Consider the following 9,807-nt stretch of genomic DNA (forward strand, 5'->3'; position numbering starts at 1 on the left):
TGGGAGTGCCTGAAAGAGCTGAGTGTCATCTATGTACTGTAAGCAACTCAGCCCAAATCTCGAGGACCTCTCTCAGTAGCTGCCCATAGATCTTAAGCTGGGGGACAACATCTGAGGCCTCTTGACTGCAAGATGGATTGATCTTTCCTTTCCACGCTCTTTCTTTCTCTCTCTGTTGTTTCTTCATAGACGATATTAACCACTAAAGGTCCCCACCCCCTCTAATAGATATATATACAAAAGAAACAAAGCCAGCCCTGTGCTCCCCACCCAGAAGTTGTTCAGTTGCCACAAAGACAAGCAGGACTGACTGATCGAACTGGAGAACCTGACGGCCTAACTAACTTCGTGATGCTACTTGGCAGCCTGTGGAGGTGCCAGGGCCCTTGAGTAAAAAATTCCCACCCACCCCCCATAGTTTACACCCCTGTCTCTGAGTTCCCTCCCCTCCCAAACTCTCCCTTCTCCAGGCTCCAGTCCTAAATCTCCAGGATATTCACAACCTGAAGTTGGCAACGCTACTCTCCAACCATCACATCTCCCGTGGCCATGAAGGTGACCAGATTGTCCCACTTTTGGAGGGACAACTGGGAGTACCTGGCAAATGATATTTATGTTGAAATTAAAATATATATATTACAATGCTATTTTTGCATTCTATGCGTTCTATGAAACTTTTTGATGCTCCATATAGACCAAATTTTTAAACAAGAAGCCCCCCCCCCCCCCCCCCGTTCAATGCTGTCCCACTTTACCAGTGTTACAATCTGGTCACCTTAAAATAAGCAGCAGAATATATTTTAACACCATGCCCTGTCCTCGCCCCCCAATTGTTCTTTTCTAATTTGTTGAAACATCCAGCCACAGAAAAGCTCCCGTGGTAGTTGAAATCTCACAGGTTACACTGGAATCCATGATCCATTTAAGGAAAGGATCCCTCTGTGGTGCATAAGCTCATGTTTATTTTTTGTATTACTTCAGTATTAGATGCCATATAACCAAGAGACGGTAATGACTGGGGAAGGCACTGGCAAACCAGCCCATATTGTATCTGCCAAGAAAATGCTAGAGGGCATCACCCCAAGGGTCAGACATAACCCGGTGCTTGACAGGGGATACCTTTACCTTTACCTTTAACCAATAGACATCATGGTATAGAGGTTAGAACATCAGACTTCGATCCACCAGAGTCAGGTCCAAGTCAGTCTACTATGGGAAGCTGACTTTGGGACCTTGGGCTGGTCACTCTCTGTCTGTCCTACTCTAACCTGCCTCACAAGGTTGTTGTGAGAATAAAATGCAGAAATGCAGACAGTTTTAAGCCACTTGCAGTCCCTATTGGGGAGAGAAGTGGAGTATCTGCATAAGGAACAAATTCTGTGATGAAAGCTAAGCTGAGACATAATGAGTCTCAAGGACCATCCAGTGAGCTTCATGGCTCAGCAGGGATTTGAAGTCTTCCTGACCAATTGTTGTTGTTATGTGCGAAGTCGTGTCCGACCCATCGCGACCCCATGGACAATGATCCTCCAGGCCTTCCTGTCCTCTACCATTCCCCGGAGTCCATTTAAGTTTGCACCTACTGCTTCAGTGACTCCATCCAGCCACCTCATTCTCTGTCGTCCCCTTCTTCTTTTGCCCTCGATCGCTCCCAGCATTAGGCTCTTCTCCAGGGAGTCCTTCCTTCTCATGAGGTGGCCAAAATATTTGAGTTTCATCTTCAGGATCTGGCCTTCTAAAGAGCAGTCAGGGCTGATCTCCTCTAGGACTGACCGGTTTGTTCGCCTTGCAGTCCAAGGGACTCGCAAGAGTCTTCTCCAGCACCAGAGTTCAAAAGCCTCAATTCTTTGACGCTCGGCCTTCCTTATGGTCCAACTTTCGCAGCCATACATTGCAACTGGGAAGACCATAGCCTTGACTAAACGCACTTTTGTTGGCAGGGTGATGTCTCTGCTTTTTAGGATGCTGTCTAGATTTGCCATAGCTTTCCTCCCCAGGAGCAAGCGTCTTTTAATTTCTTTGCTGCAGTCCCCATCTGCAGTGATCTTGGAGCCCAGGAAAATAAAATCTGTCACTATCTCCATTTCTTCCCCTTCTATTTGCCAGGAATTGAGAGGGCCGGATGCCATGATCTTTGTTTTCTTGATGTTGAGTTTCAAGCCAACTTTTGCACTCTCCTCCTTCACCCGCATCAACAGGCTCTTTAGTTCCTCTTCACTTTCTGCCATTAGAGTGGTATCATCTGCATATCTGAGGTTGTTGATATTTCTCCCTGCAATCTTGATCCCAATTTGTGACTCCTCTAATCCCGCATTTCTCATGATGTGCTCTGCATACAAGTTAAATAGGCAAGGCGACAGTATACAGCCTTGCCGAACTCCTTTCTCAATTTTGAACCAGTCAGTGATTCCATGTTCAGTTCTCACTGTTGCTTCTTGACCTGCATATAAATTTCTCAAGAGACAAATAAGATGCTCTGGTATTCCCATCTCTTTAAGAACTTGCCACAATTTGTTTTGCTCCACACAATCAAAGGCTTTAGCATAGTCAATGAAGCAGAAGTAGACGTTCTTCTGGTACTCCCTAGCTTTCTCCATGATCCAGCGTATGTTGGCAATTTGATCTCTAGTTCCTCTGCCTCTTCGAAATCCTGCCTGTACTTCTGGAAGTTCTCGGTCCACATATTGCTGGAGCCTAGCTTGTAGGATTTTGAGCATAACTTTGCTAGCATGAGAAATTAGTGCAATGGTGCGGTAGTTTGAACATTCTTTGGCATTGCCCTTCTTTGGGATTGGAATGTAAACTGACCTTTTCCAATCCTGTGGCCATTGTTGAGTTTTCCAAATTTGCTGGCATATTGAGTGTAGCACTTTTACTGCATCGTCCTTTAAGATTTTGAATAGTTCAACTGGAATGCTGTCACTACCACTAGCTTTATTGTTGCTCAGACTTTCTAAGGCCCATTTGACTTCACATTCCAGGATGTCTGGCTCCAGGTCAGTAACTACCCCATTGTGGTCATCAGGGATGTTAAGCTCGCTCTTGTATAGTTCTTCTGTATAATTTTGCCACCTTTGTTTAATCTCTTCTGCTTCTGTGAGGTCCCTACCATTTTGGTCCCTTATCATACCCATCTTTGCATGAAACGTTCTCTTCATATCTCCAATTTTCTTGAAAAGATCTCTGGTCCTCCCCATTCTATTGTTTTCTTCTATTTGTTTGCACTGTTCATTTAAGAAGGCATTCTTATCTCTTCTAGCTTTTCTCTGGAATTCTGCATTCAATTGGGTGTATCTTTCTCTTTCTCCCTTGCCTTTCACTTCCCTTCTCTCAGCTATTTGTAAAGCTTCCTCAGACAGCCATTTTGATTTCTTGCATTTCTTTTTCTTTGGGATGGTTTTAGTTGCTACCTCTTGTACAATGTTGCGAACCTCCGTCCATAGTTCTTCAGGCACTCTGTCTATCAGATCTAATTCCTTAAATCTATTTGTCACCTCCACTGTGTATTCGTCGGGGATATGATTTAGTTCATACCTGAGTGGCCTAGTGCTTTTCCCTACTTTCTTCAATTTAAGCCTAAATTTTGCAACAAGAAGCTCATGATCTGAACCACAATCAGCTCCTGGTCTTGTTTTTATTGACTGGATAGAACTTTTCCATCTTTGGCTGCAGAGCACATAGTCAGTCTGATTTCTGTGTTGACCGTCTGGTGATGTCCATGTGTAGAGTCGTCTCTTGGGTTGCTGGAAAAGAGTGTTTGCTATGACCATTGTATTCTCTTGACAAAATTCTACCAGCCTGTGCCCTGCTTCATTTTGTACTCCAAGGCCAAACTTGCCTGTTATCCCGGTTATCTTTTGGCTTCCTACTTTAGCATTCCAATCCCCCATGATGATAAGCACATCATTTTTGGGCGTTGCTTCTAGAAGGTGTTGTAGGGCTTCATAGAACTGATCAACTTCATCCTCTTCAGCAGCAGTGGTTGGGGCGTAGACCTGGATCACTGTGATGTTGAATGGTTTGCCTTGGATTCGAACTGAGATCATTCTGTCATTTTGGGGATTGTATCCCAAGACTGCTTTTCCTACTCTCTTATTGATTATGAAGGCTACTCCATTTCTTCTGCAAGATTCTTGTCCACAGTAGTATACCTGATGGTCATCTGAATTAAATTCACCCATTCCTGTCCATTTTAGTTCACTGATTCCTAAAATGTCGATGTTCAGTCTTCTCATTTCTTGTTTAACCACGTCCAGCTTGCCTTGATTCATGGATGTGACGTTCCAGGTTACTATGGAATAAAAATCTTTACAGCATCGGACTGTCTTTTCGCCACCAGTTACTTCCACAACTGAGCGTCCTTTCGGCTTTGGCCCAGCCGCTTCATTCATTCTGGCGCTACTCGTACTAGCCGTCTGCTCATCCCCAGTAGCATATTGGACACCTTCCGACCTGAGGGGCTCATCTTCCAGCGTCATATCGTTATGCCTATTGGAACTGTCCATAGAGTTTTCATGGCAAAGATACTGGAGTGGTTTGCCATTTCCTTCTCCAGTGGATCACCTTTTGTCAGAGCTCTCAGCTATGACCTGTCCGTCTTGGGTGGCCCTGCACGGCATAGCTCATAGCTTCACTGAACTACGCAAGCCCCCTTGCCACAACAAGGCAGCGATCCTTGAAGGGGGTCCTGACCAATACTCTGTCCAATTAACATATCACAGAAATGCACTGTAATTCAAAAGTACAGAAGAATTGCAAACAGGCACAACTGCACTAAGAAATTTTAGTTCCTCAGCTATGCTGTATCACTTATTGGGACATTCCAGAAAGTTTCTTTGGAACAGGAGTCAGTTTTGGGGTGGACATGTTGGCAACATTATACAGATTTCTATGTGATTCTTAGGCTTTGCTGCCACCTTGAGGCCATACTACAAACTACCATTTGTTTGAAGAACTATCTGACAACGCGCAACCTAGTTTGCTAGCACTTATGCTAGCAAACAGAATCATAGAGTCCAATGAGATCTGCACATGCTGGAAAAACAGGCAAATTAAAACAGGATGCAATTCAATAAGGAAAAATGTAGAGTTCTACATCTGGGCCACAAAAATGGGAAGCATGCTTACTTACTGAATGGGGGGTACATTTCTGGGTAACAGTGTGTGTGAATAAGATCTGTTTGCGGTTCTGGAGGACTCACATCAAAAAGGATGGGGACAAAATTGAGAGGATGCAGAGGAAAGCAGCAAAGATGATCCACGGCCTGGGGACCAAATTTTATGAGGAAAGGCTGAGGGACTTGGGAATAATCAGCCTAGAGGAGAAGAGGTTGAGAAGGGATGTGACTGCTCTCTTTTAAGTATTTGAAAGATTGTTACTTGGAGGACAGGGAACAGCTTGTTGGCAGCAGAGGCCGCCAGCCACTCTAGCAGCTCATCCAGCACAGCACAGTCTCCCGCCAAGCGCTCCAGGTGGCCATGCAGCTCAGCGGCCTCGCGTTCCAGGTGGCGGCAGCTCCTACAGATGTGGGCCCATCCTTTCTAGGTGCGCCCACTCACCTTGCAGTGCGTCCCACTCAAGCACTGCCTCCCCACAGGCCCGGCTTTGCACGGCCAGTGCCAGCCACAGCTCAGCTGCCTCCTCCTCTGCCGCGGGTTACCACTCCTATCCGTACTGCGCTGGCTTAGGGTTACCATGGTTAGGAAAAGCCATGGGAGGTATACAGATCAAAGATCTCCACCCAGAGCCATAACTAAGCTAACCCTAACCTGCACTTGAGAATTTACACTAATATAATTCCCTATCTTTTTACATGTGCAGTAAGGTCAAAAAATAGTTATACATTCCACGGCTTTTCCTAACCAGGTCACAAATTCTTCCCTACCCCTAAGAATCTCACTAAACCATTCCAGACCCATAAATAATGATCCAGGGCCTGGGGACCAAATTTTATGAGGAAAGGCTGACATTAACATTAGAATTAATGCTAATACGTATCCCTTTCATTGTATATGTACAATGATATTTTTTTTAAAGTATACCTCCTATGACCTTTCCTAACCAAGTCACAAATTCTTTCCCACTCCTAACAATCCCAGTAAACCTACAAACTCCCCATCCAGACACATAACTAAGCTAACCCTAACTTGAGAATTTACTATAATAAAAATCTCTGTATTTTTGCATGTATATGTTGTTGTTAGGTGCGAAGTCGTGTCTGACCCATCACGACCCCATGGACAATGATCCTCCAGGCCTTCCTGTCCTCTACCATTCCCCGGAGTCCATTTAAGTTTGCACCCACTGCTTCAGTGACTCCATCCAGCCACCTCATTCTCTGTCGTCCCCTTCTTCTTTTGCCCTCGATCGCTCCCAGCATTAGGCTCTTCTCCAGGGAATCCTTCCTTCTCATGAGGTGACCAAAGTATTTGAGTTTCATCTTCAGGATATGGCCTTCTAAGGAGCAGTCAGGGCTGATCTCGTCTAGGACTGACCGGTTTGTTCGCCTTGCAGTCCAAGGGACTCGCAAGAGTCTTCTCCAGCACCAGAGTTCAAAAGCCTCAATTCTTTGATGCTCAGCCTTCCTTATGGTCCAACCTTCCCAGCCATACATTGCAACTGGGAATACCATAGCCTTGACTAAATGCACTTTTGTTGGCAGGGTGATGTCTCTGCTTTTTAGGATGCTGTCTAGATTTGCCATAGCTTTCCTCCCCAGGAGCAAGCGCCTTTTAATTTCTTTGCTGCAGTCCCCATCTGCAGTGATCTTGGAGCCCAGGAAAATAAAATCTGTCACTATCTCCATTTCTTCCCCATCTATTTACCAGGAATTGAGAGGGCCGGATGCCATGATCTTTGTTTTCTTGATGCTGAGTTTCAAGCCAACTTTTGCCCTCTCCTCCTTCACCCGCATCAACCGGGTCTTTAGTTCCTCTTCACTTTCTGCCATTAGAGTGGTATCATCTGCATATCTGAGGTTGTTGATATTTCTCCCTGCAGTCTTGATCCCAGTTTGTGACTCCTCTAATCCCGCCTTTCTCATGATGTGCTCCGCATACAAGTTAAATAGGCAAGGCGACAGTATACAGCCTTGCCGAACTCCTTTCTCAATTTTGAACCAATCAGTGATTCCATGTCCAGTTCTCACTGTTGCTTCTTGACCTGCATATAAATTTCTCAAGAGACAAATAAGATGCTCTGGTATTCCCATCTCTTTAAGAACTTGCCACAATTTATTGTGCTCCACACAATCAAAGGCTTTAGCATAGTCAATGAAGCAGAAGTAGATGTTCTTCTGGAACTCCCTAGCTTTCTCCATGATCCAGCATATGTTGGCAATTTGATCTCTAGTTCCTCTGCCTCTTCGAAATCCTGCCTGTACTTCTGGAAGTTTTCGGTCCACATATTGCTTATACAATTTGCATGTATAACTATGACAAAAAATACTAATATATCCCATAGCATTTCCTAACCATGTCGCCAGCCCTAACACTCACATTAAACCAACAAACTCCTCATCCCAGACCTATAACTATGCTAACCCTAACCCTAACCTGAGAATATACGCCAGCGGTTCTCAACCTGGGGGTCAAACAACCTTTTCACAGGGGTTGTGGCAGTGTGAGCATCTTGGCCAGGGGGGCAACGGCACATTTGCCACTCCTCCTGAAGGGGCCTGCGATAGGCCGCCCTCCATTCCAGCAGTGCCTCCAGCACAGTGCAACCTCCCGCCAAGAGCTCCAGGTGGCCATGCAGCTCAGCAGCCTCGGATTCAAGGTGGTGGCAGTGCAGCTCCTGCAGTTGTGTACCCAGCCTCTCCAGGTGTGCCTGCTCGCCTCACAGCACATCCCACTCCAGTGCTGCTTCCCCACAGCTCAGCTCGACCACCTCCTCCTCTGCCACGGGCTGCTGCTCATGCCCACACTGCACCATTAGCTCCCGTTCCAGGTGCCTGTTCTCCTCCTTCAGTGGCTGTATCCGCCCCACTTAGGTATGCAGGCAGCCGTTCAGCTCCTGCAGCTTGTCCTCCTCATCCCACAGCTCACCTTGCAAGGCTCTGCCTCCAACCGCTTGCCTCGCCAAGCACATTTGCCCCAGCAATTGGTGTGCCTGCTTCCCTGCTCTGCTTTGGGTCTGGCCCCAGGTAGACAGGGATTGGGTGGCCGAGGCTGGACAACCTGAGGAGGCAGATGGAGAGTGGCCCCTGCTGGACACACCCGGCCTGGCTGAAATATGATGAGAAGCTCTGCTCTCGGGCTCACCTGTGTTGCCTCCCCCAAATCATGGGTTTTGTTGGCTTCTCCCCCACCCTTCTCTCCAAAGGGGACCCAAAGTGGTCCACATCCCTTTACTGATGTCTCCAAATCAATTTTGTCTGAGGGAGGGTGCCTGCACATGTAAGTTCATGCCTTGAATAGATCTTTGTTAGTCCCTGCACAATTTTTTTGTTCTTCCAAATCATTGGTTTTTGTTACTCGGTTCATACCTCGCCCTTCTCTCCGAGGGGGTCCCAGAGTGGCCGCCATCACTCCTCTTCCATTTCATGCACACAACAGCCTTGTGGGGTAGATCGAAATAGAATGTTCATCTCTCTGGAGCAGCAGAAAAGAGCGAGATCAACATGGTGGGAAAAGAGGCAGAACTAAATTGAGAAACCCCAGAAAAAAACAATTTATATAAAATCATGAACAATAGATCTTCATGCCATTGGTCAGTTTCGGTTTAATTTCTGTGAAAGGACACTTGCGTAATTTTATGGTTGGGGGTCACCACAACATGAGAAACTGTATTAAAGGGTCGCGGCAATAGGCAGGTTAAGAACCGCTGGGATAATGGAATTTTTAAAGGCTTAAAAAAATCTATCTATTACAGAAATGAATATCCACTTTTTAATAGTAGCTAAGGATGGGGTGGGGGTTCACAGTACTGCGTCCCTTAGCCATGGCCTTCCATCCCATAACAACATATCTGGACTTGCCACCATCTGCAAGCTAAGCAGGGAGCACCCATCTCCTGGGCTTCCTTCAAAGTAACTAGATGAGACAAGTATTTTCATACACCTCTCTGAAACAGTACATTTTAGATGTCCCCTTAAAAAAAAGAAAAGAAAAAAAAATGTCTGCTATAGTTGCTGAGTCTGGCTTGGAACATACCAGGAGATTTGGGGGTAGAGCTTGGTGAGGGTGGGGAGTGAGGATGGGGGGTCTCAATGGGGAATAATGTCATAGAATTCAACCTCCAAGGCACCCATTTTCTCCAGGGCAACTGATATCTGCAGCCTGGAGATGAGTGGCAACAGCAAGAGATCTTCAGGCCCTGCCTGGAAGCTGGCAACCCCTTGACTCCCTTAAATTGTAATGTGTGGAGAGGCCCCAACATGAAACTCTGTTGACACACCCTAAAGCAAAATGAAAAATGCTCACAAGGGGCTCCCTGAAGCCAGTGTGGATTGTACTTTGCAGCCTGAAGAATCTCGCCGTGCATTACTAAACTCAACAAGGAATTCCTTTGTACATTGTAGAAGAAGAAGAAGAAGAGTTGGTTCTTATATGCCGCTTTTCCCTACCTGAAGGAGGCTCAAAGCGGCTTATAGTCGCCTTCCCATTCCTCTCCCCACAACAGACACCCTGTGAGGTGGGTGAGGCTGAGAGAGCCCTGATATCACTGCCCTGGTAGAACAGTTTTATCAGTGCCGTGGCGAGCCCAAGGTCACACAGCTGGTTGCATGTGGGGGAGCGCAGAATCTAACCCGGCGTGCCAGATTAGAAGTCCGCATTCCTAACCACTACACCAAACTGGCTCTCAGT

The 9,807-nt window shown here is 46.3% G+C and overlaps 1 long non-coding RNA gene across 1 annotated transcript in view; it reads right to left on the reverse strand.

Moving 5' to 3' along the window:
• Positions 1-8,593, reverse strand: part of LOC143835365 (uncharacterized) — a 50,649-nt gene extending 42,056 nt beyond the window's left edge. Inside the window, exon 1 of the long non-coding RNA XR_013230116.1 lies at positions 8,487-8,593. This is a non-coding gene — a long non-coding RNA (uncharacterized LOC143835365). The remainder of the gene's footprint in view (positions 1-8,486) is intronic.
• Positions 8,594-9,807: the final 1,214 nt, after the last annotated feature.

Source organism: Paroedura picta, chromosome 1, assembly GCF_049243985.1.
Source record: "Paroedura picta isolate Pp20150507F chromosome 1, Ppicta_v3.0, whole genome shotgun sequence".
NCBI classification, from domain to species: domain Eukaryota; kingdom Metazoa; phylum Chordata; class Lepidosauria; order Squamata; family Gekkonidae; genus Paroedura; species Paroedura picta.